Source organism: Anolis sagrei, chromosome 2, assembly GCF_037176765.1.
Source record: "Anolis sagrei isolate rAnoSag1 chromosome 2, rAnoSag1.mat, whole genome shotgun sequence".
Taxonomy (NCBI): domain Eukaryota; kingdom Metazoa; phylum Chordata; class Lepidosauria; order Squamata; family Dactyloidae; genus Anolis; species Anolis sagrei.
Window position 1 is genome coordinate 290,479,621 of NC_090022.1, and position 24,941 is coordinate 290,504,561.

The 24,941-nt window shown below is 38.8% G+C and overlaps 1 protein-coding gene across 3 annotated transcripts in view; it reads right to left on the reverse strand.

Annotated features, from left to right (window-relative positions):
* The window catches only part of ARK2N (arkadia (RNF111) N-terminal like PKA signaling regulator 2N), a 61,031-nt gene extending 36,387 nt beyond the window's left edge, over nucleotides 1-24,644 (reverse strand). For all 3 annotated transcript variants that reach the window (XM_060761213.2, XM_060761212.2, XM_060761214.2), the window contains exon 1: nucleotides 24,558-24,644. The gene's annotated coding sequence lies outside the window, so the exon portion shown is untranslated. The remainder of the gene's footprint in view (nucleotides 1-24,557) is intronic.
* Nucleotides 24,645-24,941: the final 297 nt, after the last annotated feature.

Sequence of the window (24,941 nt, forward strand, 5' to 3'; positions counted from 1 at the left end):
AACTTACATAATTACCATCTGAAGTATACAAGATACTTCAAAGCTGTGAAGATAGAAATTATTTTTTACAATAGCACAAAAGTTAAACAAACAAAACCAATTTTGGCATAAACTTTGTCTCTTTATTCTCTGTACTTCAGCAGAACAAAGCTGCAGGGTGTGGCTGGGAAGAAGCTTTTTTTGTGCACCGTTGGAAATATGTTGATGTTGAGGATGTTTTCTGCATCACAGGTTTTTTCTTAAGTGGCATGGTTCCTTATTAAAGCTTAAACTTGAAACAAAAATAGGCAAGTGTGACATCTCAGTCCAGGGCTGGGAATCATGTGATCCACCAGATGCTTTTGAACTGTAAGTCTCATCAGCCCAAGCCAGTATAGGAAATAGCAAGAATGCTAGGAAATATAGTACATTATCTTCATTGCTGCATATTTCCCAAACCAGTCCTAAACTTGTTCAGCATGTGGTGACACATCAAAAGATGTGTCTTCAGTTTTTTCTTTATTATGGAACGCTAGTATTCCAGAACTGGAATTTAAGAACTTTATGTCATATGGTTGAAATGCTATCTGTAAGGTAAGCCCTATGTAATGTAGCAGCATTTTGGATTTGCATTTTATAGTACAGACATTGTGTGACAACTGGGCAAGAGAGGAATTAGTCACTCCTAAACTCTAGCAGCTTCAAGTTACTGCCTCAGCAAGAATGCACTGACGTACTGAAGAGATAACATTGGAGGAAACACAATATTTCCTCATGTATATGCATCCATTAAAACAGGGTTGTAAATAGGTACTTACCAGGTCACTCAAGGTGAGTGAGGGCACATTTTGAAACAATGACAATTATGATAGCTTCAATTTCATGTGCATCTGTCACTACTCGCTGTAACAAAGCTGAAACCTTGGCATACACAAAAACTTATGTTCCCACAGTTCTTTGACATAAAAAAGTGAGTAAGAAATGATGCCAAAATAACTGCAAGTTCCTAACCTCAGGTTATATTTTATGCTCTTGCAGTTCTCATTTGATTCTCAGTACATATGCATGAGTACATATGCATGATGTTACCAGTTGATTGCAGCCCGCATGATAATGTTTGTGCTATCGCCAATATCCAAACTAGACCCACCTCCAGACAGCTTTGCAAGAAAGCTTTTGCAAACTGGAAAATTCAGGGAGATGCAATACTGCAAATCTAAAAGAACAGCAGAATTGGGAGGGGATGACATTCTCCCCACTGCTTCTGCACATTAGCTTCCCCTGCCCTGGAAATTGATAATATTATAATGTAATACAATATAATAACATTAACAATAATAATAATTCAATATTATAATTATATTTTTTATATTACATGTAATATTACTAATAATATTACAGTATAATGGTATAGAACAATATAGTAATATATAATACTAATTTTGTGCTATGGTAATAATATATTGTATTTACATATTACTTGTAAGCTGCTCTGAGTCCCCTTTGGGGTGAGAAAGGAGGAATATAAATGTCGTAAATAAATAAATATTAAGCCAAGAAATCCCCCAGAAATAGTTTTTGGATGACGTGGAGAGCTGCAGGAAAGAAGGAAAGAGACAGAGTTTCCATCCAGTGAGTTAGTATCTGGATCATAGATCTAGGCCTTGGGTCTCTTTCTGAGAAGCCATTTAATGCACTAGTAACATTCAAAGAGCCAACTGCAAGGATGCATTAAGGATGCATGATTTCGCACTTAACCCTAAAAGAGATGCAGATTTTATCATGAAGCCCCAGAATATGACTAGTACAGGCTGCTCATTAAAAATAAGCCATCCACAGACTTTCTTAACTAGAAAAAGTCAACGATGGAATTATTATTCTTTGAAATCACCCATAGCAATTTCACTTGAAGTCTGGGTATTGTAGATGTGCTAAAAGGAGTATTGATTTAAGTAGAAGATGGAACCAGAATGATGCAAACAGAGTTGTCTGCACAACCTATTGGAGTAACAAATTGTACACACTTTTCATTATTTGCTGTCGACTTTTGACTTCTGTGATATGAAAGACCAATAACATCTTATACACTGAAGCTCATGGGATCCTACATTACATCCCATGAAAGAGGGAAAGAATGACTAAGTGGGTAAAGTTCTACATTCTCCATTACATGGGATATTACAATTTGTCTTCTTGTCAACAAATACTTTACCATAATAACAAGCTGTGCCAAATACTGTCAATGTTAAAATTATTAACACTATTTAAAATGTTTTAAAACCCGTGTTAATTTCATCAAACAGCTCTGAACTCAAGTGTGGTATCGCTCTTTAAAAGGGTGTGCTTTTCTGAGCAGAGATGGAAGAAAATAAACTCAGAAGAAAATAAACTAGAGGAGGGTTAGTTCTGTAAATACCACTGTCTGCTAAAAAGACAAAATGGTCCAAGAGCAAATCATGCTGGAACCATTGCTAAAAGATGAGATGATACTAAACTAAGACTACCATACTTTGTGCATATCATTAAAAAGGATGATTCATTTTTTAAAAAAGGCAATTATGACTAGGAAAAGAGAAAGATCACATTACAGGTTGATTGACTCAATCAATGAAACCATGATCTTGAGTTTGCAAGACTTAAGTTTGATAACAGTGTGACTTGAGAGGTCTGTCATCCATGTTGTTGGTGTTGTTGCTGCTGCTGTTGTTGTTGTGTGCCTTCATTACGTTTCCACCTTATGATGACTCTAAAGTAAACTTATTATTGTTTTTCTTAGGGAAATTTATTCCAAGTGTCATTGCGTTTTTCTGAGGGTAAGAAAATGTGACTCCCCAAGGTCACCCAGTGAATTTCCATGTACAAATAGGGAGCTAATGAGTCATAGTATAGTGCTCAAACCACTACACCACACTGACTCTCCTCTTACTCACAGGGTCACCATAAGTGAAAGCTGATTTGAGAGCAATTACCAACAACATGCTTCCCCCATGAATTCATTCATGCTGAGGTATCAGGTTATAATTCAGAATTTAATAGTTCATGAGAAGCTATTTACTACAGATATCTCTTTATTTACAAGTATTTGCTTGATGCTTGATGCTTGTAACAGTTTGGGTCAAAGTGCATGAGGCATTTGCCATACACTTCTGTCATTGATCAAAAAATAGCATGTGGGATTGGAAGAATGCCAGATCTGGAGCATGCCTTGTAGGTGGGGTGTCAGCTCTTGCCTCTGCTGATGTGTGAATTCAAATTGCTATTTGCAATGAAAGCAAATTCATCAAGGCATACCTTCCCCTGTTTTAGTTCAGCCTCAAAAGAAAAGAAAAGACACTAGAAAATGAAATTAAATTTCTATGAAAACAAAGAAAAGGAGAGTTAGGCATTATCACTGCTCACAAATGAAAATCTTTCTTATGTATCTTCAAATATTTTCCATCTTATGAAAAGCTTATCCTAGGGTTTTCTTGGCAAGATCTGTTCAGAGGTGGTTAATTTTTGTCTTCCCTTGAGGCTGAGAAAATGTGACTTGCCCATAGTCACTCTATGATGCTTTTAGAACTGTAAGGGACTTTTGAAAAACTCTATTCACATGTACAGAAGCTAGGTTAAAGGGGCTCTGTCACATCTGATTTCCCATGGTACTCAAGGCTTTGGGAAATGACTTTGGCATCTCACCAGACAATTAACGAATTAGCCCCAGCTACCCTAGAGACTCTGGGCTCTACCATGTCCCACTAGCATGATGAATGAAACAAGAGATGAAAGGATGAAATAAGAGCTTTGCATAAACAAATGAGGGATAAGAAAATAGATTATTTCTATTTAGCGCTCAGCACACAATATACCAAAGCTACCATGAAATGAACGGCATGTCTTTATTGCTGTCTGAACAGAACCTTTGAATTTCTGGAAGCCACAAAACGAACAACAAAAGTATAAGAAGTTAAAATGTAAATGAGACACTCAGCGAAAATAAATCTTTTAGCACAAGTTACTGCCAAGCTAGTCATATATCCAAAGCAGGTTAAGATAAGTGTCTAATATATCAAAATGCCGTAAGGGGGCGGGGAGCATTATTTTTCTGATTTTACTCTTTCAAAATCTCACATTGTTAAACTATTATTTAATGTTGCCTACACTCAAAAGGCCTCACACACCTCTTCTTCAAATGTTACATAAATTTCTTAGACTATGGATTCCCAAACCAAGGCCTGCAGCCCAGATGCAACCCTACAAGGTCCTTTACCTGGCTCCTGCCCTAAACATTAGACTGAGGGTCACCATAAGTCTGAAATGACTTGAAGGCACACAACAACAACAACAACAACAACAACCAAACACAACAATCCTAATTAACTTGACTATCTCATCAGCCATAAGCAGGCCCACACTTCCCATTAAAATGATAAGTTTATGTTTATTTAAATTGGGTTTTTTTTCAAACTACTGTATAGTCCAGTTCTGAGGGACCATGAACTAGCCCTCTATTTTAAAGGTTTGAGGACCCCTGCCTAAGACTGACATTCTTTGTGGAAGAAGCTAGAAAGATACCTAATGTCTAAAAAGAGCTTTACCTGACAATCCTTCATTGAGCAGATGGTTGGACTAGATCAGTGGTTCCCAACATTTGGACTTCAGCTCCCACAATTCCTAACAGCTGCTAAACTGACTGGGATTTCTGGGAGTTGTAACCCAAAACACTAAATGTTGGGAACCACTGGACTATATGTTCAACGAAATCCCTTCCACCTCTACAATTCTTTGTCTCTATGAGTAATAAAATTAACTGGGATCTGGTGATAGCAACTAGTGTAAATAGCTTTGAGTTCTTGTGGCTCTTTTCGGGCTATATGGCCATGTTCTAGAGGCATGGCCATATAGCCCGAAAAGACCCTCAAGAACTCAGTGATTCCGGCCATGAAAGCCTTCGACAATACATTAAATAGCTTTGAATTTAAAAGGAATTTATTCCCAAAACAGGATGTATCCATAAGTGTCACAACAAAATACAGGTAAATTCTACAGCTAAACATCAAAAAAACCAAGATTATGGCAACAAGAATGATTGACAACTGGAAAATAGAGGGAGAAACCGTGGAGGCCATGACAGACTTTGTATTTCTAGGTGCAAAGATTACTGCAGATGCAGACTGTAGCCAGGAAATCAGAAGACGCTTACTTCTTGGGAGGAGAGCAATGTCCAGTCTCGATAAAATAGTGAAGAGTAGAGACATCAGACTGGCAACAAAGATCCGCCTAGTCAAAGCCATGGTATTCCCTGTAGTCACCTACGGATGTGAGAGCTGGACCTTAGGGAAGGCTGAGCGAAGGAAGATCGATGCTTTTGAGCTGTGGTGTTGGAGGAAAGTGCTGAGAGTGCCTTGGACTGCGAGAAGATCCAACCAGTCCATCCTCAAGGAAATAAAGCCTGACTGCTCACTGGAGGGAAAGATACTAGAGACAAAGTTGAAGTACTTTGGCCACATCATGAGGAGACAGGAAAGCCTAGAGAAGACAATTATGCTGGGGAAAGTGGAAGGCAAAAGGAAGAGGGGCCGACCAAGGGCAAGATGGATGGATGGCACCCTTGAAGTGACTGGACTGACCTTGAGGGAGCTGGGGGTGGTAACAGCCGACAGGGAGCTCTGGCGTAGGCTGGTCCATGAGGTCACGAAGAGTCGGAGACGACTGAACGAATGAACAACAACAACAAGTTGCCACTGTCTGAAACAGAATGCATAACTAGATAGAGTCTTAAATTGATTAGAAAAATACTTGTGATATTATAAAGGAAAATTATGGCCAAAGATGCATTTTAAAAAAGGGAGAGAGGGTGGACAGCACAACCTGTTTTGGATCTCCAATTCCCATAAGCCCTAACCAGCTTGTCCAATGGTCAGGAATTCTAGGAGCTGACGTCCAAAACAGCTGAAGGGCCACAGGCCGTGAAGGTCTGGCCTTCAGTTCTGTGCATTCTTCTCCATACAAAGTAGCTGGATGACTAGGAAGAAGACTGGCAACATCTGGATTTCACAGCTTGTCTTGCGTGAACCTGAAATTTTTCTTCACATGCTTTTCCAAGTGATCAACAATACATAATTTGGTTTGTTAATTCAAAACACCACACAAACTTACTAACATTCATCCAGGCTTTTTCATTTAAATAATTAAAGCGCTACAAATCAGGAGTGCCTTACCAATGTAGGCATTCAAGTTTAAAGTTGCAAGAGCTTTATAGCATATATTGTGTAAATATTTTAGTGAAAATATGTACTCCTTTGCTACAGCTGGTATGAAATGCAGCATTTCCTGTATTACAATGTCAGAGACACAAACAATTCTGCAAGGTTAATGTTGCAATATTCTACATTTCCTTTCCAACTACAGAGTATGAATACTTCGACTATTAGGATAAGGGACATGAGGAAGTTATATTTCAAGACACTATATATTACTGAAAGACTATTTGAGTGAGCCTTTGCATTCTTACAGTCAGGATTTCATCAGAATGTAAAGAATTCTGCCAACGATTTCAAGCAGCATAAATTGTGTTCAAAGAATCTATAACCTTCACTTAACCTGTTGGGCTAAAGTCACGACAATGTTGCATAAGCTTCCACCTCAGGGTAATACCTGATCTATTGTGTGCATTTCTACATTGGGCTATTAAGATATTACCAACATGCTGTTAAGTCTCAATGAATGGCAACACGAGGTGTTTCACCTTTATTCTGAGTTATTCTCTTGAAAACCTTGACAGCTGAAATGCTACCAATTGACAAGTGAACATTTGCCTGTGTCTATAATGTGAGACAGGTAAATGTTTACCTGTCAGCTAAAGGTGCCATAAATAACTACTTGTGTCTTGAAGAGGACATGGCAGACTTTTCATAAAGAGGTAACAGACATCTTTAGATAGTACACATATTTAGAAGACTAAATTGTTTTTGTGGCTCAAAACATTAAACCGATTCTCATGTAATTATTACAATTCACTTATTTGTAAGCTAACATATACACTGATGGATAGCTTCTAAATCAGCATGTTTATTCTTTTCTTGATAGTTTCTCATCCCCAGGCCTCTGCTAAAGAGGAAACTGGAGTAAAAAAAATAAAATTAAGAATATGGCAACAAGTAAAAATCACTTACTTCCATATCAACATGATTGGGTCAAGGACTATGCTTCATTGCAATATGGTGAGTGAAGCCCAAATTACTTTCTAAATCTAAATCTATATAATTTCAGCAGGTTCAGATCAAGTGCTTCAACACCACCTATTCTAATTAATAAACAAATGAAGCACATCAAAAGCAATGTCCTAATTTCTAATGTTATCACATTAGCTCTGTTTTCAAAAACGGGAGTATCTGAACTCAGATTTCACAACAATTTTACACCTATTTTAGTTCAAGAAGTGGTTACATTAGGAATTTTTCAGGTGATACATAGTGTTTCCACACTGTACTGTACTTTGAACTGTCTTTAAATTGCAGTGCATAATATCTCTACTCTTATGCTCAGGGCTTTTAAAGTTGCATACTTCCTCTGCTACTCAGCCCCAAGTTTATATCAGTTATCATCCAAAGGGATAGAGGGGTAGCCTTGAATGAAAATAGAAGGTCTAGTTCAAGCTCTCTGCCTTAAATAACCACAAAGCACTGACATTTTGGGTTCTAGTTGTTAATGGAGGTGGATGCACTGAGCTGACCTGAGTTAAACTATTAACTCCAGTCTCAGCTAACTCCAGACAAGGATGGGAGACTTGCCACCTCAAAGCAGAAGCTTTGCCAGTTACCTATGAGCATTGGTTACCCGTGAACGCATTCTGTAAAAAAGCAGAGTGAACTGGAAAAATATAAGGTGGATTGGAAAATGACAGTTGATTCAACTATCAACACTGAAATAACCAACTGTTAAATGAAGTCCTTGTAGCTTTACATCAATATCTGCACTACACCTTATAATTCCATAGGCTCATATACTTGGGGAAATGCTTTCTGGAACCAGTTGATTATCCCTATCCAGAAATCCAAAATGATCCTGAAATCCAAGACTGTCTACCTGGGTTTCAGTGATACTGACAAGATTTCTTTCTGATGGTACAATGTACACAAATCTTGTTTCATGCACAAAATAATTACAAATATTTTGTATAGGCTTCATACTCACTTTATGAATGAGGTATATATGAAAATTATCATATATATTCATGTATATGTCTAGAAATTTTAATTAAAAAACCAACCCAAAAAACCTGGGTTGATTTATCCACAAGTTCATGTAATATATGAACTTGTGGATTCATATATATCTTATATGAATATAAGATATATATATCTTAACTCTGATAAAAAAAAGGAACCATCCCATTCTATCAGACGAGTAGCAAAAGGTAAGAGCTTAGTGTAACCTGTGGGAACCCCTTCTACTCTCTCCATTGTGGTGCTGCCTCTGGACTTGTTTGGATGCCTGGAAAAACATTGGAAGCACTGGCCCTGCACTGGTGCTTCCCCTTCTTTTCAGAACGGTCCTCGACTTATCCATGGGTCATATCAAAATCCATTAATTGTCTTCAACTTTTGCATTAGTCAACTTATACATAAATATATATGGTAAATTCATTTCACATTTAGACTTCGGTCTCGCCTCTCATTCACATATAGGCAAATATTCCAAGCTTCAAAAAAAAAAAAAATCCAGAATCCAAACAATCCAGAATCTCAAGCATTTTGGATAAAATTGCCCTGGAATTTCTGGGTCCTCTAGTATGACTCTGTGATCTACCTTTTGTTGACCTAGCAAATAACCTTGGAAGGCATAGAGAACACAGATTAATTCACATCTGTGAAAGTTAAATCCACGAAAGTGATAGATGGCCCCAGAGAAAACAGGGATGAGGTGAATATACATCTTCCTTGGGTGGTCACAAATAAAGATGTTTGTTAGAGCTAAAATTCTAAGGAAATTGTGAGATGTATTTTGCAAGTCATTCCTGATTCTTTGACTGTTTTGGTGTTTGAAAGTTGGGGGGGGGGGTTGTTTCTTTTGAGACATGTGCTCTCTCTCTCTGAGCACATGGATTGGGGTGCTTCTGCTCAATCACTGACCTGCCTGGTAGTGGAGCTAGCAGTCACTAGCTCTATGTAGCTCCTTCCAAGGTTTTTAGAGTTCAGTTGCTGAGGGCCAACAGAACACATTCATATCAATAAGAATTATAACAGTCTAAAAAGAGTGAATAAAATAACTACAGGGATGGAGGAAGAAAGATCTATCATTGTCTTGCCGCAATGCCTGTCTTGTTGCCAAAAAAACACACTGACTATACTTGCAGCAAGTGGAAACTTGTGGCTCTAATAGAAGGAAAGGTCAACACACTCCCGCTACATGTTGAGACTCTTCAACACATCCGAGAACACAAAGACATCCTGGATAGAACAGAAGGCAAACTGATCTTACAGAACCAACAAGAAGAAAATGGCCATGAAAATAAAGAAGGCTTTCAGGCTGAAGGAGCTCCCTGGGAACAGCCACCATCAGAAACAGACCATGAACCAGGGATTTGAAGCTGCTACAACTAAGCAATCACTTCCTACATCTTCTGGAGGATAATAGTGTTGACAAGGTGCAAACAGGAAATCAGAGTTAAGAGATGCTGCAAGTCAAAGAAGGACCCAATCCAACCACCAGGTGTAGCAAGGAGAAAGGTGTTGGTGGTAGGGGATTCGCTGTTCAGGATTTGCTTCCTGGATCCTATGTAGATCCCAAAATCAGTAGATGCTCAAGTCCATTATATACAGTTGTGTAGCAAAATGGTGTCTCTTATATGTAAAATGGCAAAATCAAGGTTTACTTTTGGGAATTTATTTGGGAAACATGTTGAAACTGTGGATAGTTAGATCCATGGTTATGGGGGTCAACTGTATGGATTTCCTCAGTAGAAAAGGAAAAGTTGCTCCTGAGGTTCATCCTGTATAAGAAGTAACTCTTCTTCCTTCCCAGTAAGAGATATCAAAATCTCTCTACAGGCTATTACTTTTCAAATCCTCATCACTGGAAGAAATGAACACCATCAGAGATATCACTCTAAAGTCTGACCCCATTCCTGATATTCTTTACCTTCACCTAAAGCCACAACAGGTGACCTTGTTGTTTGTTGTTGTTGCTGCTGCTGTTGTGTGCCTTCAAGTCATTTCTGACTTAAGGTGAACATATCAGGGGTTTTCTTGTCACTCCCTCTCTCCTTCACACAAGCTAGAAAATCACAATCTAGGGGAAAATAGCAGAAAGAATAAGCAGCTGGGTTGTCTCTCCTTGACTCAAATTCTGTCACAAAACCATGAAGAGGGACCTCGAAAGAAGAGCCGAAAAGTAAAACAGCAATTGAGGATGAACACTATGTTGCTTCCCAATTTGGCAGCTTCTATTGTTCAGGCATTGGTAATGGGGGAGGCCCTTTTCTCCCTACCAAACCAGCTCTGAATCTGTCAGATCCATGAGAGTCAAGAATAAAATCCTCCTTAGTCCAGCCTTATCCTCACTTAGCCCCATGCGTGTCTGTGTGTTTTTTAAAGCTGCTATGGAAGCAAACAGGAAGTGCAGGGAAATTGTTTGTAGCTTGAAGTAGGGGATGGCCCTAAGGCAAGCCTGAAAGAACATTTCCTCTTTCAATACAAGTTACACAAAAGATATGTTCTGTAGGATTGTTCCTAAGTTGAATTTGTATGTAAAGCGGAACAGGTATATTTTTTAAGTGTAAGTTAATATACATACATACATAATACATGCAAGCTTTGGGTAGCATAGGGTCAACACCCCTATTGTTTTTGTTTGGTTGTCTGTGTCCCTGTTCAAAGATTTCCCCTCTCTTTCTGTCCCTGTGATCATTGGATTTTGAAAAATGTGGCTTGTTGTGGAAAAAAAGGATTGGAGATAAATCTTTAAAACTTCCATAGCAGCTTTAAAAAACACATTTTCCCGATGATAACTCTTCCAGGAGTGAATTTCCTTTCCTAGGAGTAGATTTCTCTCACTTCCTGTTGTCTCACCTCTGCTCTTTTAAGTATGAGTTGTTTGTAATGTGAGGGCTGCCTGTACCTTATGCTCTCTATTCTTCAGGTTAAAGGCAGTAGTATTGAGTCTGATGTGGAACTTGAGACAAAATTCATTAAAAAATTAAGAAATATGTTTTATTTAGTGTACAAACTTACTTTTACGAAGCTTTAGTAGCTTTATTACTGATTGAGGGATGGAGATTTGAAGTCAAGATTAATTTTATCAGTCTCAATGGGTTAAAACCTGTTCCACACATTTAGCAACTTGCTTTAAAAATCCTGTCTTCTGATCTACATAGTATGAATCTTAAGTACCCTATTTATTATTTCACCTCCCTCTTGAAATTAAAATAATGCTAACTAGAGCCAGCATGTTGTTTTTTTACAAGTGTACTGGTTCCAATCTTTAAATAGCTGCTGCTATGCAAGTGTTCTTTGTTAGTACAAAAACTAAGCTGCATCTGTAAAAAGAATGGCTCAAAATATGTTGAACTCAGAAAAAGTACAGAAACTAGTGGAAAATTTTTGTTTCTAGAGTAATTCAGTGCACAATTTCATCAGAGGCCAGTACAGTAGATGTGGATCAAGAAGATCTGTGTTGAAACCATAATGCTTAGTCTGTGACTTCATGCAAGTCATTTGTTTTCCATCTTATTGTACCCCATAAGGTTGAAATGAGAAAGAACATTATGACATAGGATACTGCAATATCAGTGAGATACCATGATATGAGATTGCACCATGGAGGAAAGGTGGAATACAACCACGATAAGTAAATTCACACACTACTTTGTTTACATTTGCCTTGGGCTATCACTGTAACTGTACAAGAGGAAACCTTAGGTTCCATCGTGAATTCCTGCAATAGGCATCCTGGAGTTCAAATGTCTGATGAACACGTAACCAATTGCATCATTTAAAATGTCAACACTCTTGTATTTTAGAGCAAAATTTCCAAAGAGTTTCTAGTACATTCTAGTTTCTGTGCTAGTACAAGGAAATACTTTTATCAGATCCATGACTAAATCGTATTTCCTTTGTATATCAGTCCAATAGTATAACATTAAATTCAAGGCATGATTGATCATGATGAAGTATGGAACCTTCTCAGTTATACTCAACTGTTAGGTAGAAACCAAAAGGAACTGAAATCTGACAAAGAAGTCAAAAATACATTTTTACTCAGTGGAAAGTACACCGTAATTATAGAACTGTTCCTACTGCATATTTGGGGCCTAAAAATATTATATTCATCTTTTAAACAATAAATGTGAATACACATGAATGAGAAGTTACTCAGCTTGATCCCGCACTAGAAATGAACACCATACAAAATCTCTTTTTTTAAAAAGTGACTAAGTGTAAAAGTATGAATTTAAAGAATGGGTTTTACTATCCATATGTTTATCATCTGCTTTCTTAAAATAATAGACATTTGTAATTCTAGATCATATGTGTCAAACTCAAGGTCCACAGGCCATATCTGCCCCCACCCCCACATGATTTTATGTGGCCATTGAGGCTTTCAGTGCCAGGACAACAGAGTTACATTTAACCAGTGGTTCTCAACATGTGAGTCCCCAGGTGTTTTGGCTTACAACTCCCAGAAATCCTAGTCAGTTTACCAACTGTTAGGATTTCTGGGAGTTGAGGGCCAAAACATCTGGGGACCCACAAGTTGAGAACCACTGATTTATACAGTCTTAGAATGACATTTATAAGGCACTTTGAAGGCAACCATAAGGCAGATGTGGCCCTTGTTGAAAATGAGTCTAGATATTTACTGCTACTCCATTTGTACTAATAAAAATCCATTAAATCATGCAATAACTGTTCCATTAAAAATAATACATCTGTATTGGTTTTCAAAGAACTATACTTGGGGGAATAAACATCTAGATTAGCTAAACATTCACACCCTGATTTCATTAGTCCACTTTTGTAAACATGTTATAAATAGACTGGGGATTATATTTCAGAGCAGTAAAACACATGGTGATTTAAAACTCTAATTTTCACTTTTATCACAGTCCACAACAATAAAACTGAAGACTTCTAATTTAAATTTAAAGAGTTTGGTGATAGGAGAGGAGTAAACTTTGAAAATTAAAAATATAAACCTATGTGAAGCGTTGATGAAAAGCCATATTAAGAATTTCATAAAATAATCCCTTTGAAAGCTAAAAACCTAGACACATTTACTCAGGAGTAATTCCCACAGTCCTCAGATTGTTTTTGCATACACATGCATAGGGTTGGGTTGCAGAGATACCAACCATTTTCCTTAAGCTCTTGTTTTCTAACCTTGCCTTTACTTCAGAGTAAAAGAGCCATTTATTGGGAGAGCGCATAAGAAGTGTATACTTTCTCTTCAACCTCCTTGCTTCCTCTGTAATCCAACTGTTTCCTCAATTACCACTCCAGTTTTGGGGAAAGTTATAGAGAGCCATATTGGCTAACATATTTTATTCCACATAATGAAATAGATATTTTTGTGGTAGAAATGCTTGAAAAGAAACTTCTTGGAAATGAACAGATTCACACATACTTCATTCTGAATTTCATTGCTCCTTAGACTTTTACATCTATTTTGTTGTTGTATGCCTTTAAGTCATTTCTGACTCAAAGTCAATCCCAGCACAGGGTTTTCTTGGTGAGATTTGTTCAGAGGGAGCTTGTGCCTTTGTCTTCCACTGAGGCTGAAAGAGTGCAACTTGCCTAAGATCATCCAGTGGATGTCCATGGCTGAGTGGACATTCGGCCTCTACTCAATCCACTACACGAATCCTAAATTATATGACACCCATAAAAAAAATCACTGTTGATCACTCTGCTGCTGCGGAATGGATATGTAATGCAATAAATAGGGGAGAAATTAAGAATGGATAGAGACATAAATAATATGATCATAAAGAACAAGACATAGCCTATGTTTTCAAAATATTTTGAAAAGGAATTGTGAACTTTAGTGTTGGTTACTGATCCACTGATGAAACCTGTCTACTTTATTCTCACACATCCAACTCCACTGTTCATTTATACACACCTAATAACATTCGAGCTCATCCCACCTGACATCATTATTCTAAAGGCACTGACAAGCCTTTTCCCACACAACCAGGCCCTAACAGTTAGTATGCACTGCTGTTCTTGCTTAAACATATTAATACTCATTATCTGAGAGCACCAACACTATAGAAATTATACAGTTTGACACCACATTAATTATCATGGCTCAATGGCCTTATCTGCCAAAGAATGCTGCTGCTTCTCCAAAGTACAAACTCCAGAAAGTCATGACACTGAGCCATGACATTTAAAGTGGGGTTAAACTGCATTAATTCTACAGTCTAGATGCACCTTCTAACAAACTAATCTGCTGAGCTGCAGACTGCCAAGTACAATGGAATCGTGGCCCTTTAACTGGTATCTACAGCCAAAGAGACTTTTTTTAGTTACTACTTCACTTGTGAGTTATCAGCTTTGGCCACCATAAATTTTAGAGGGCAGAGGGAGCTTTAACGTAACTAGATAACATACCTACGCAATAGACATACCTATAGTTTGATGATCCAGCCTTTCCCTCTTTATGATCTTCTACTGCATTTTTTTTTAAAACCCACATGCATCAGTATACTGTCAAACTGGCTCAATTACTTAGAGCTGATAAAATTACACTTCAAGCTTCCAAGTAATAAAAACCCACTCTGGATCAATTTCTCACGTCAGAAAACAACTTCTTCAGATCACTATCTATGCAGATAAACATATTTAAGAAAAAGCAGATACAAGTAAATAATGTTGCTCAGAACACTTGCTATGAGACCCTGTGTTACATATTTCGTAGCTCCGCTTTACTGCCAATGTTACATGTAGGAATTGTTATTAACTGTTTTATGATGTTTTTGAGCATTGAATTTTGCTATTGTTAATTGCCCGAGGGCTGAGAAGAGAGGTATACAAATATAGTAAATAAATAAATAATAGCAAATGACTGCTACAGGGTGGGCTTATCAGATTCTCCTCAACTAGTGCTAGCCTTTCTTTAGCCCAGCAGAGTGGGGAGGGCTGCATTTTACTGATTCCAGTCCTTGGCATTATAATCCATTGCTCTTCTCTATGATAAAAGTATATCTATTCCATAACTTTCCCCTTTAATCAAATTGCCAGTGAAGGATGAGGTCTCCCAGAACTGGAGCCTGAAGAGGCAGTATGCATAAATAATTGAAAGAGAGAAACTGTCAGGTTTCAAAACGCTTTAAGAAGCATTCTTCGCTATGTGTATTGACATTTTCAATAAGCCAGACACATTTTTCTGTTTTCTGGTAATATTTTTCACATTATTTGGTAGAGAAGGTTTGCTAAGTTTTCCCAGAATTGTTCAGTGCCTTATTACCTGCCTTTAAATAGCAAACCTTTCACAGAGTTTTCGCAACAAGATTTGTTCAGAAGGCATTTGTTATTGCCTTTCTCAAAGGCTGAGAAAGTGCAGCCTACCCAAAATCACTCTATAATTTTCCAAGGATGAATGAGGACTTCGAACTCTAACCCGCCAATGTCATGGTCCAACACTCAAATCACAACACCACAGTTTCTCAAAGTACTTTGTGGTGAGTGATAACAAGACATCCATCACCTCAACATCTCTGTCTCGAATGTCTCTCATAAACATCAGCCTTCTATCTTTCTACTTAAACTCTTAGCACTCCTTGCAGAAACATCCACATATGAACATTTCCTATTCAATTATATTATTCTTGAATAGATATATTAACACCTCCCTAGCACACCACACACACAAGTGGATATTAGTGCTACGAAACAGATAGACTACAATACAAGAGAAAGCAGAATCCCTTTATTTGAACAAGATATGCATTTACTACTACCTAACTTCAGGTATGTGGCCTAATTCTATTCTAGGATATTATTGGCAAGATGTAATTGAGAAGAGGTTTGTCTTTCTCTTTAGGCTGAGAGAGTGTCGTGCACCCCACGTCACTGGCCTCCTTGTCCAACATACAGACTACAATGAACTGGCTCTGCAGTGTGGATTACAGACTACAGAAGAGTTATATTTGCAATTTCTGTTATAGAAAAATCAGTATAAAATATGTCTCTAAATGTATGCGTTCATGTCATTTCCAACTTTTGGTAACCCTAAGGCAAAGATCACAGGATTTGCGTGGCAAAATCTGTTCAAAGAAGCTTGCCTTTACAAGTTTATTTATTTTATTTATTCCCAGTATTTATATACTGCCTTTCTCACTCCTGGGGGGACTTTCAGACTGAGAGTGTGACTTGCCCAAGGTCATCAATGTGTGTCTAGGGCTGTGGGGATCTGAACTCTGATCTCCAAAGTCATAGGCCAATGCTCCAATTATACCACCCTTGTTCTACTAGATAAACTAAATCTTGAAGTGCTTCAAAATCTGATTCAGCAAAACGACCAATGATCTTGCATTTTACACCGGCAACAGGAATAATCTTCACCTCTTTTCAGTATTCGAAAAACTATAACACATATATCTATAAATATAAAAGGCAAAATATGTTTGTTGGTTTGTACCAGAAAGGCTTGATGGAAGTGAACCAAACTTGGAACATAACCTTCATTATCCAACTTTGGGCCCAGAGATAAGAGAAACAGAAGACGCAAAAGCAGATTGGCTGTTGCTAGGTAACAAAGGGGGGGAAAGGAAGGAGAAAAAGTGAAAGAAGAAGGAAGGAAGAAGAGTATGAGAGAAGAGAAAGAAGAGAATGAAGAAAGAAAAAGGGGGAGACAAAGTCTATGAGGGGAGACAAAGGGAGAAAAGGAAAATTACACTTTTTGTGAATCTATATTCAAGCACCACTGTAGAAACCTTTCCAGTTCCCATTCACTCAATTGAAATTCAACTTAATAAGTAGAGACAAAGGCTGACTTTTCCCCAGAAGTAAGTAGAATTCCACTAGTATTAAGTTAAGATAAAGACAAAGGCCAAACTAAGTGTGTCACAGAATAATCTTCTAATGCATTACTGATCATGTCTTTATTAATACATATTAAATCATTCCTCGTAGATCCACCAACTATTACGAACTCAGCAGCAAAACATTACATACCCTTTCACAGGTTGTTCTTTTGTAAGTAAAAAGTAGCCAAGTATTAAGCAAGGATTTATAATATTCAATTCTGCCTTTTTAAACTTAGGATAATGTTTATATTTCTACAGCTCTTTCAAAGCAGATCACATCTTAGCTTTTGTAGAAAGAGAATTTAGTGCTTATTTTCTATTTCAAATGTTAAAAAGCAGTACTGTATATCTTTGGACATCTAAAATGCATCATTTCCAAAACAATTCATTTTATTACATTCTACAAACCTAAACTTAAACTCATATTCCAATAACTGTAAGCAGTGCTCTCCTTTGAGAGATTTCCTGATGCTGCATTATGATATCATCAATAATGTTTTGCTTCAAACATCCAAAAAAGAATTTTCTCCAAAGTTATGAATACAGCTGATAGTGACCTAGCAATCATTATTCTTACACAAAGGGGTGCAAGGTAGCTGTTAAATCTTCAAACTGAGCTTTGCTACTATGTGTCAGGTCATAGAAATCTAAAGCAGCTATATTTATCACTCACTGCCATTAAACCAGCCAAAAGGAATTCTTTAATACTTAAAGCCAGACAGCTGATTTACAATTACACCTCTGGCTTGTTTCCACATTCACTAACTGTTGATAAAATGTTGAAAGCATGAAATGTGAAGAGGGAGAAGGATGTGGGGGATGGGGGACTGTGCACAAGGCCTCATCAAGCCACAAAAGTAATACTCAGCAAACAATTAAATAATTTTCAATTCAAGAAGTTAGATTAGAAAGGGTTACCAGTATTGTGTGTGCACTTGAACTTGCCTCAGGAAAAAACTATTCATTTCTTCCTGTCTCTTAAGTGGAGTTCAAATGTGCACTGCCTTACGAAGAACTACAGCCCTTCCCAACTAGATCCACAGAAAGGTATAAGCAAATTCTAGCTCTCTTGTCACATACATCTAACAATCTGACTTCTAGGAGAAAGTACACTGCAGTACATTAAACTCTGTTGGCCAAAAGAAAAGGAACATTACTTCCTTTTCTTCTACCCTGAATGAAATTCTTAACTCATCAACAGAAGAGTCACTTTGCTTTATCCAGTACATTATTGGGTCTTCTACTTCCAGAAAAAACTGTTATCCAAAACTATAAAGTGGGCCAAAAGTCACCCTATGTTTTAATTACTTTTTGAAAATATTTTCCATATAATGTTATTTAATTTCTTATATATCATGTATATGACACTATTGTATTGCAAATTAAAAGTAAAAAAATAAAGGAGTTACTAAATACCGAAATCCTTTTTAGTCCATCCTGTATATGCTTGTATGCTCCAATTTTCACAATAAAAAACGAATCTTTACTTGATACAGAGGCGCAAACATCCTTGTGTTCAGCAAAAAACATACTGGGATGTATAACAATGGAGAGCACATCATATCTCAAAAATGTGGAGTCAAATCTATACAGTCTTTTTTCCCTTTAAAAATAAAATTATCGTGAAAACACAGTGGGTAGCAGGGTGTGGAGGAGAGGTTGGAAACTCTGCTTCATTACATCTTTCAGAGTATCACCTAAGCACAAACACAACACAGACAAGCGAGGCAGACAGCTGATTCATGACATGATTATTGTACATAAAGTATGTGTGTGAGTGTCTTTAAGTTGTTTTTAACTTACGGTAACCCCATGAACTCCAGAGTTTTCCTAGGCAAGTGAGACTAAGATGCTTTGCCATTACCCTCCTCTGACGTGTAGCCTGCGGCAGGACTTCTCAGGCTATTGATGTGGAAGGCCAGCAATTAGTTTCTCCTAGTGTTTCAGGGAGTAGCATCATATACTGGTACTTCTTTATATGGGCTACAACCGATTCTTTCTTTCCAGCAACTAAAAACCAGTGATTCAGAGATCAGCATCAGGCCCCACCTCCACTGAAACTTTAATGTACTTCGACACTCCAGCTGCAACACAACAAACTCCAACAAAACTGCACAAAACAAAGCCCTTAATGTGCATTGCTGCCCTATTGTTTGTGTAATGACCATCTTGGCCTCAAACTGGTACCAGTATTTCTTGCGTAATCAATAACATGCACAGCAAAACCACTTTCTTCAACGTCAGGAGAAATGCCTCTAGAACATGGCCCTATAGCCCGAAAAAACCCACAAGAACCTAGTGATTCCAGCCATGAAAGCCTTCGACAATACACTTTCTTCAATACTGTTTTGAAACTGCATTCAATGGTCAGTGTAGATGGGGCCTCATTCCAGAAACCAATGCTTTGAATAGCACTTGCCTACAGCACCTGGGATTCCTTGGCATTCCTATCCAAGTACTAACTAGGCCTGACCCCGCTTACCTTCCAAAATCAGACAGGATTGATGCCCCCAGAGTATTTTTGTGTGTACATGCATGCTTTCAAGCCAGTGTAGTGATTTGAATCTTGGACTAACATGCTGGAGACTGTGGTTTGAACCCCCACTCAAGCATGGAACCCCTGCCGGGTGACCTTGGGCAAGTCACATTCTCTCAGCCTCAGGGAATGGCAAAGACTTGCCAAATAAAACTACATTTTACTTCAAGCTGCCATAAACAGGCAACAACTTGAAGGCAAACAACAACACATACATGCCTTCAAGTCGCTTGTCAACTTATAGCCACCACCATGAATTTCAAAGAATTTTTAAGGCAAGGGATCCTAATAGGTGGTTCTCCCAGTCTTCTGAATAATCCACAGAGGGATGTTTACTCCAACCAGCCAGTATCTGACTGGCAACAAAAGAGATTCAACAGCCAAACAGGAAGCCAGAATTGAAAACACACTTAAAGACGTATCTCTCTTGGCAGGTCTACCCAGGTCTTACAACTGACCCAAGTAACCCTTCTTCCTTCCCAGTAAGAGGTGTCAAAATCTGCTTCAACTCACTACAGGCTATTGCTTTTCAAATCCTCAGCACTGGAAGAAATGCATACCATCACACATATCACTCTGAAGTCTGACCCCTTCCCTGATATTCTTTACCTTCACCTAAAGCAACAACATGTGACCTTGTTGTTGTTCTTCTTGTTGTTTCTGATGCTGTTGTGTGCTCTCAAGTCATTTCTGACTTAAAGTGACCATCTCAGGGGTTTTCTTGGCACTACCACTGCATACAAGCTAGAAAATAGCAATCTAAGGGACAGTAGCAGAAAGAATGAGCAAGAGAGGAAATTACAGGAGAGGAGATTCCACCTGAACATTAGGAAGAACTTCCTGATCATAAGTAGTGTTCAGCAGTGGAAGCTCCTTCTCTGGATGCACTTAAACAGAGGCTGGATGGCCATCTGTTGTGGGTGCTTTGATTATGCTTTCCCTAGAATAGCAGGAGGTTGGACTGGATGGCCCATGTGGCCTCTTCCATATCTATTATTCTATGGTTGCAACACAGAAGCTTTTTATTAAACAGATTGGAAATCGTTAGCTTCATCATTATAATACTTGAGCAGTGAGGAGAGGAGCATATGAAATAAAATTATTATTATTTTACTGACACAAAAACACAGTATGACACAGCAAATGAGATATAGTATATGAGTATATGCTGGATTTCATATCACAAAATCACAAGTCGAACACTTCCCAAGTGTTTAGGACTGTGTGATTTTATTATTATTATTATTATTATTATTATTATTATTAAGCAAATAGAGTCTCCTAATTTCAATAAAACAGCCAGAAAAGGAATGATCAGCCATGTGCTGCCTGTTGTGAGACAGTATATTACAGAAATAGAAATGTGAGCAAAATGAGTTGTAGCTTTGCTGGGAATCAAGAGAAGCCAGAGAGAAAACATCGAATCAATTAAAAAGCCACTGAAATAAAGGTAATATGCTGTCAGGAGAGAGGGGTAACCAATAAAATGATGATGATTAGCATTGTAATAATAATTGTGAGACCATATTACAAAGGAACCTGAAATTGGAACAGAATGAGTCGAAGCTTGGATGGGAATTCATCCTCTTTAAAGACAAACCTGAATTTTAATGCATGTCCTTTGTTTAATCTCTGTTTTAAAATGTATTTCATAAAGATACATTTTGGCATGTAACTTTTATGAAGGTACGTTTTAGTGTGTGTGTATGTGTAGTGTTGAAAGGCAAACATCCCATCAAATCAAAAGCTACTGCAATAAAGATAATATGCTGTGAAGAGAGGTAACCAATAATTATTATTGATACAGTATTATCATTATAATAATAATTGTGAGACCATATTTTATTTATTTATTTACGCTATTTCTACTCCTCCTTTCTCGAACCCAAAGGTGACTCAGGGCGGCTTTACAAGATAAGCATCAATTCAGTGCCATTAAAACAATTTAAAATAGAATTATAATATACATACATTAAAACCTTAAAAGCATATAAAACCACTACCTTCACTATTAGCCTCGTCATCCAAAAACATTGTCTAAGCCGTTCCAGTATTCGATTTCACCTAGTTCCATGTTTATCTATTGCACTAGGTCCCCAAAGGCTTGTTCAAAAAGCCATGTTTTCACTTTTCTGCAGAAGGTCAGGAGGGAAGAGGCTGATCTAATATCCCTAAGGGAGGGCGTTCCACAGCCGAGGGGCCAACACTGAGACGGCCCTGTCTCTCATCCCTGCCAGTTGTGCCTAAGAAGAAGGTGGAACCGAGAGCAGGTCCTCCCCAGATGATCTTAAACTCCTAGATGATTGTAGTGTTGAAAGTTTTCATGGCCAGAATCCAACCCAATTTTCCTAGTTTCTAACAAACCTTACAACCTCTGAGGATGCTTGCCACAGATGCAGGTGAAACGTCAGGAGAGATTGTTTCTAGAACATAGCCAGACAGCCCAAACAACCTACAACAACCCAGTGATTCTGGCCATGAAAACTTTCGACAGTACAACCATCTAAGAGTTTAAGATCATCTGGCGAGGGCCTGCTCTCGATTCCACCTTCTTCTTAAGCACAACTGGCAGGGATGAGAGACAGGTCCTTCTCAGTGGTGGCCCCTCGGCTAGGGAATGCCCTCCCTTAGGGATATTAGATCAGCCCCTTCCCTCCTGACCTGCAGAAAAGTGAAAACATGGATTTTTGAACAAGCTTTTTGAAAGCTTTCGACAATGCAACCATTTAGGAGTTTAAGATCATCTGGAGAGGTCCTGCTCTCAGTTCCACCTTCTTCTTAGGCACAACTGGCAGGGATGAGAGACAGGGCCTTCTCAGTGGTGGCCCCTCGGCTAGGGAATGCCCTCCCAAGGGATATTAGATCGGCCCCCTTCCTTTTAACATTTTGGAAGAAAGTTAAGACATTTTTTTTATGAGCAAGTGATTGCAAATACATAGGAAAATGGACTGACTGGGCGAATGTAATTGGACAATGGTTTTAACAAGGAGATTCGAATGAAATATGCTTTTTATTGATTTTATCATGATTTTATAATATCTTAATTGTTATTATTATTATTATTATTATTTTAATTAAGATTGCCGCACGCTGCACACTGCACTTGCCCTATAAGCCTTATATTCCACCTGTCACATCAGTGCTTTTAATCCTGTACCCATTACTCTGGCCCGGCCCAGTTTCATTGTGTCTTAGAGTATTGTTTATTGCTTGTTGTTATATTGCTTCAATTGTTGTTAATTTGCCTTGGGTTTTGTATTGTTATGTTGTGTGTTGAGGCCTTGGCCTTTGTAAGCCGCATCGAGTCCTTCGGGAGATGCTAGCGGGGTACAAATGAAGTTTAATAATAATTAATTGTTTTACTGTATTTTTATGCTTTTATGTTGATTGTAAACCACCCTATGAGCTGAGACAGGCGGTATATAAATATAGCAAATCAATAAACAAATAAAATGTTGCGAGGAGAGAGAGAGAGAGACAACCAATCATAGAATCATAGAATCATAGAATTGGAAGAGACCTCCTGGGCCATCCAGTCCAACCCCATTCTGCCAAGAAGCAGGAATATTGCGATTGTGTTTATATCAGCTATGTGTTTGCACTAAATGGTTGTAGGTGTCTGTTTTCTGATATATCTAGAGACAAGGTTGGTGAACATTAGAACAGATAGACCAATGACCACCTTCTTGGTATCTTCTTCAGAGAAAAAAACAAAAGCAAATAAACCATGCCTGGAATTTAATTATCAAGTCATAAGTCTGCCTAGAATCATAGAATCAAAGAGTTGGAAGAGACCTCCTGGTCCATCCAGTCCAACCCCATTCTGCCAAGAAGCAGGAATATTGCATTCAAAGCACCCCTGACAGATGGCCATCCAGCCTGTTTCAAAGCTTCCAAAGAAGGAGCCTCCACCACACTCTGAGGCAGAGAGTTCCACTGCTGAACGGCTCTCACAGTCAGGAAGTTCTTCCTCGTGTTTAGGTAGAATCTCCTTTCTTGTAGTTTGAAGTCATTGTTCCTCGTCCTATTCTCCAGGGAAGCAAAAAACAAGCTTGCTCCCTCCTCCCTGTGGCTTCCTCTCACATATTTATACATGGCTATCATATCTCCTCTCAGCCTTCTCTTCTTCAGGCTAAACATGCCCAGCTCCTTAAGCCGCTCCTCATAGGGCTTGTTCTCCAGACCCTTGATCATTTTAGTCCCCCTCCTCTGGACACATTCCAGCATGTCAATATCTCTCTGTGGTGCCCAGAATTGGACACAATATTCCAATATCCAAAACGGAATAGAGGGGTAGCATGACTTCCCTAGATCTAGACACTATGCTCCTATTGATGCAGGCCAAAATCCCATTGGCTTTTTTTGCCGCCAGATCACATTGTTGGCTCATGTTTAACTTGTTGTCCACGAGGACTCCAAGATCTTTTTCACACGTACTGCTCTCGAGCCAGGCACCAACCCCCCCATTCTATATCTTTGCATTTCGTTTTTTCTGTCAAAGTGGAGTATCTTGCATTTGTCACTGTTGAACTTCATTTTGTTAGTTTTGGCCAATCATCTCTCTAATCTGTCAAGATTGTTTTGAATCCTGCTCCTGTCCTCTGGAGTACTTTGAAGCCGTTGTTCCTTGTCCTAGTCTCCAGGGAAGCAGAAAACAAGCTTGCTCCCTCCTCCCTGTGGCTTCCTCTCACATATCTCATCGTATCTCCTCTCAGCCTTCTCTTCTCCAGGCTAAACATGCCCAGCTCCTTAAGCCGCTCCTCATAGGGCTTGTTCTCCAGACCCTTGATCATTTTAGTCGCCCTCCTCTGGACATGAACATGCTGAGGATGATTCTGTGGCCTTCGCCTTTTCAGGAGAAGTGAGGCCTTCCTCGCTTAGGACCCACGCTTCCCTCTCTCTCCACATAGATAATCCCACACCTCATAACCTGAGCTGCTGCTGCTGCTGGGCCTCCCCTCTTGCCAGGGGCAGCTTCCCAAACTCGGACGGCTTTCCAAAGAAGAGAAAAGGAAGGAAGGCACTCACCGCGAGAAGAAGAAATGTCACCACAGCGAGGGGAAGGCCGCTGGGCTCGGCTCGAGCGCCCCTTTGCGTCACTTCCGGAAGCGTCAGCGTCAGCGGCGCTTGGGAGGGGGGAAGATGTCGCGCTCGTCGGGGCTCTACTACGCATGCGTCCTCCGCAGCCCGCGCCCCCTAGAGGCTCCCGAGTGTTAGCTTAATAGGGCGGGAGAAAATAGATGACGTAATCGCCGCCAAGCCCCGCCCCCTCCTTCTCCCAGCGGAACTCTGGGGATTGTAGTCCAGGGAAAACCAACTGATCCCTAACCCATCTAAAACACAGACATGTGCCTTTCACCTTAAGAACAGACAAGCATCCCGAGCTCTGAGGATTACCTGGGAAGGAATCCC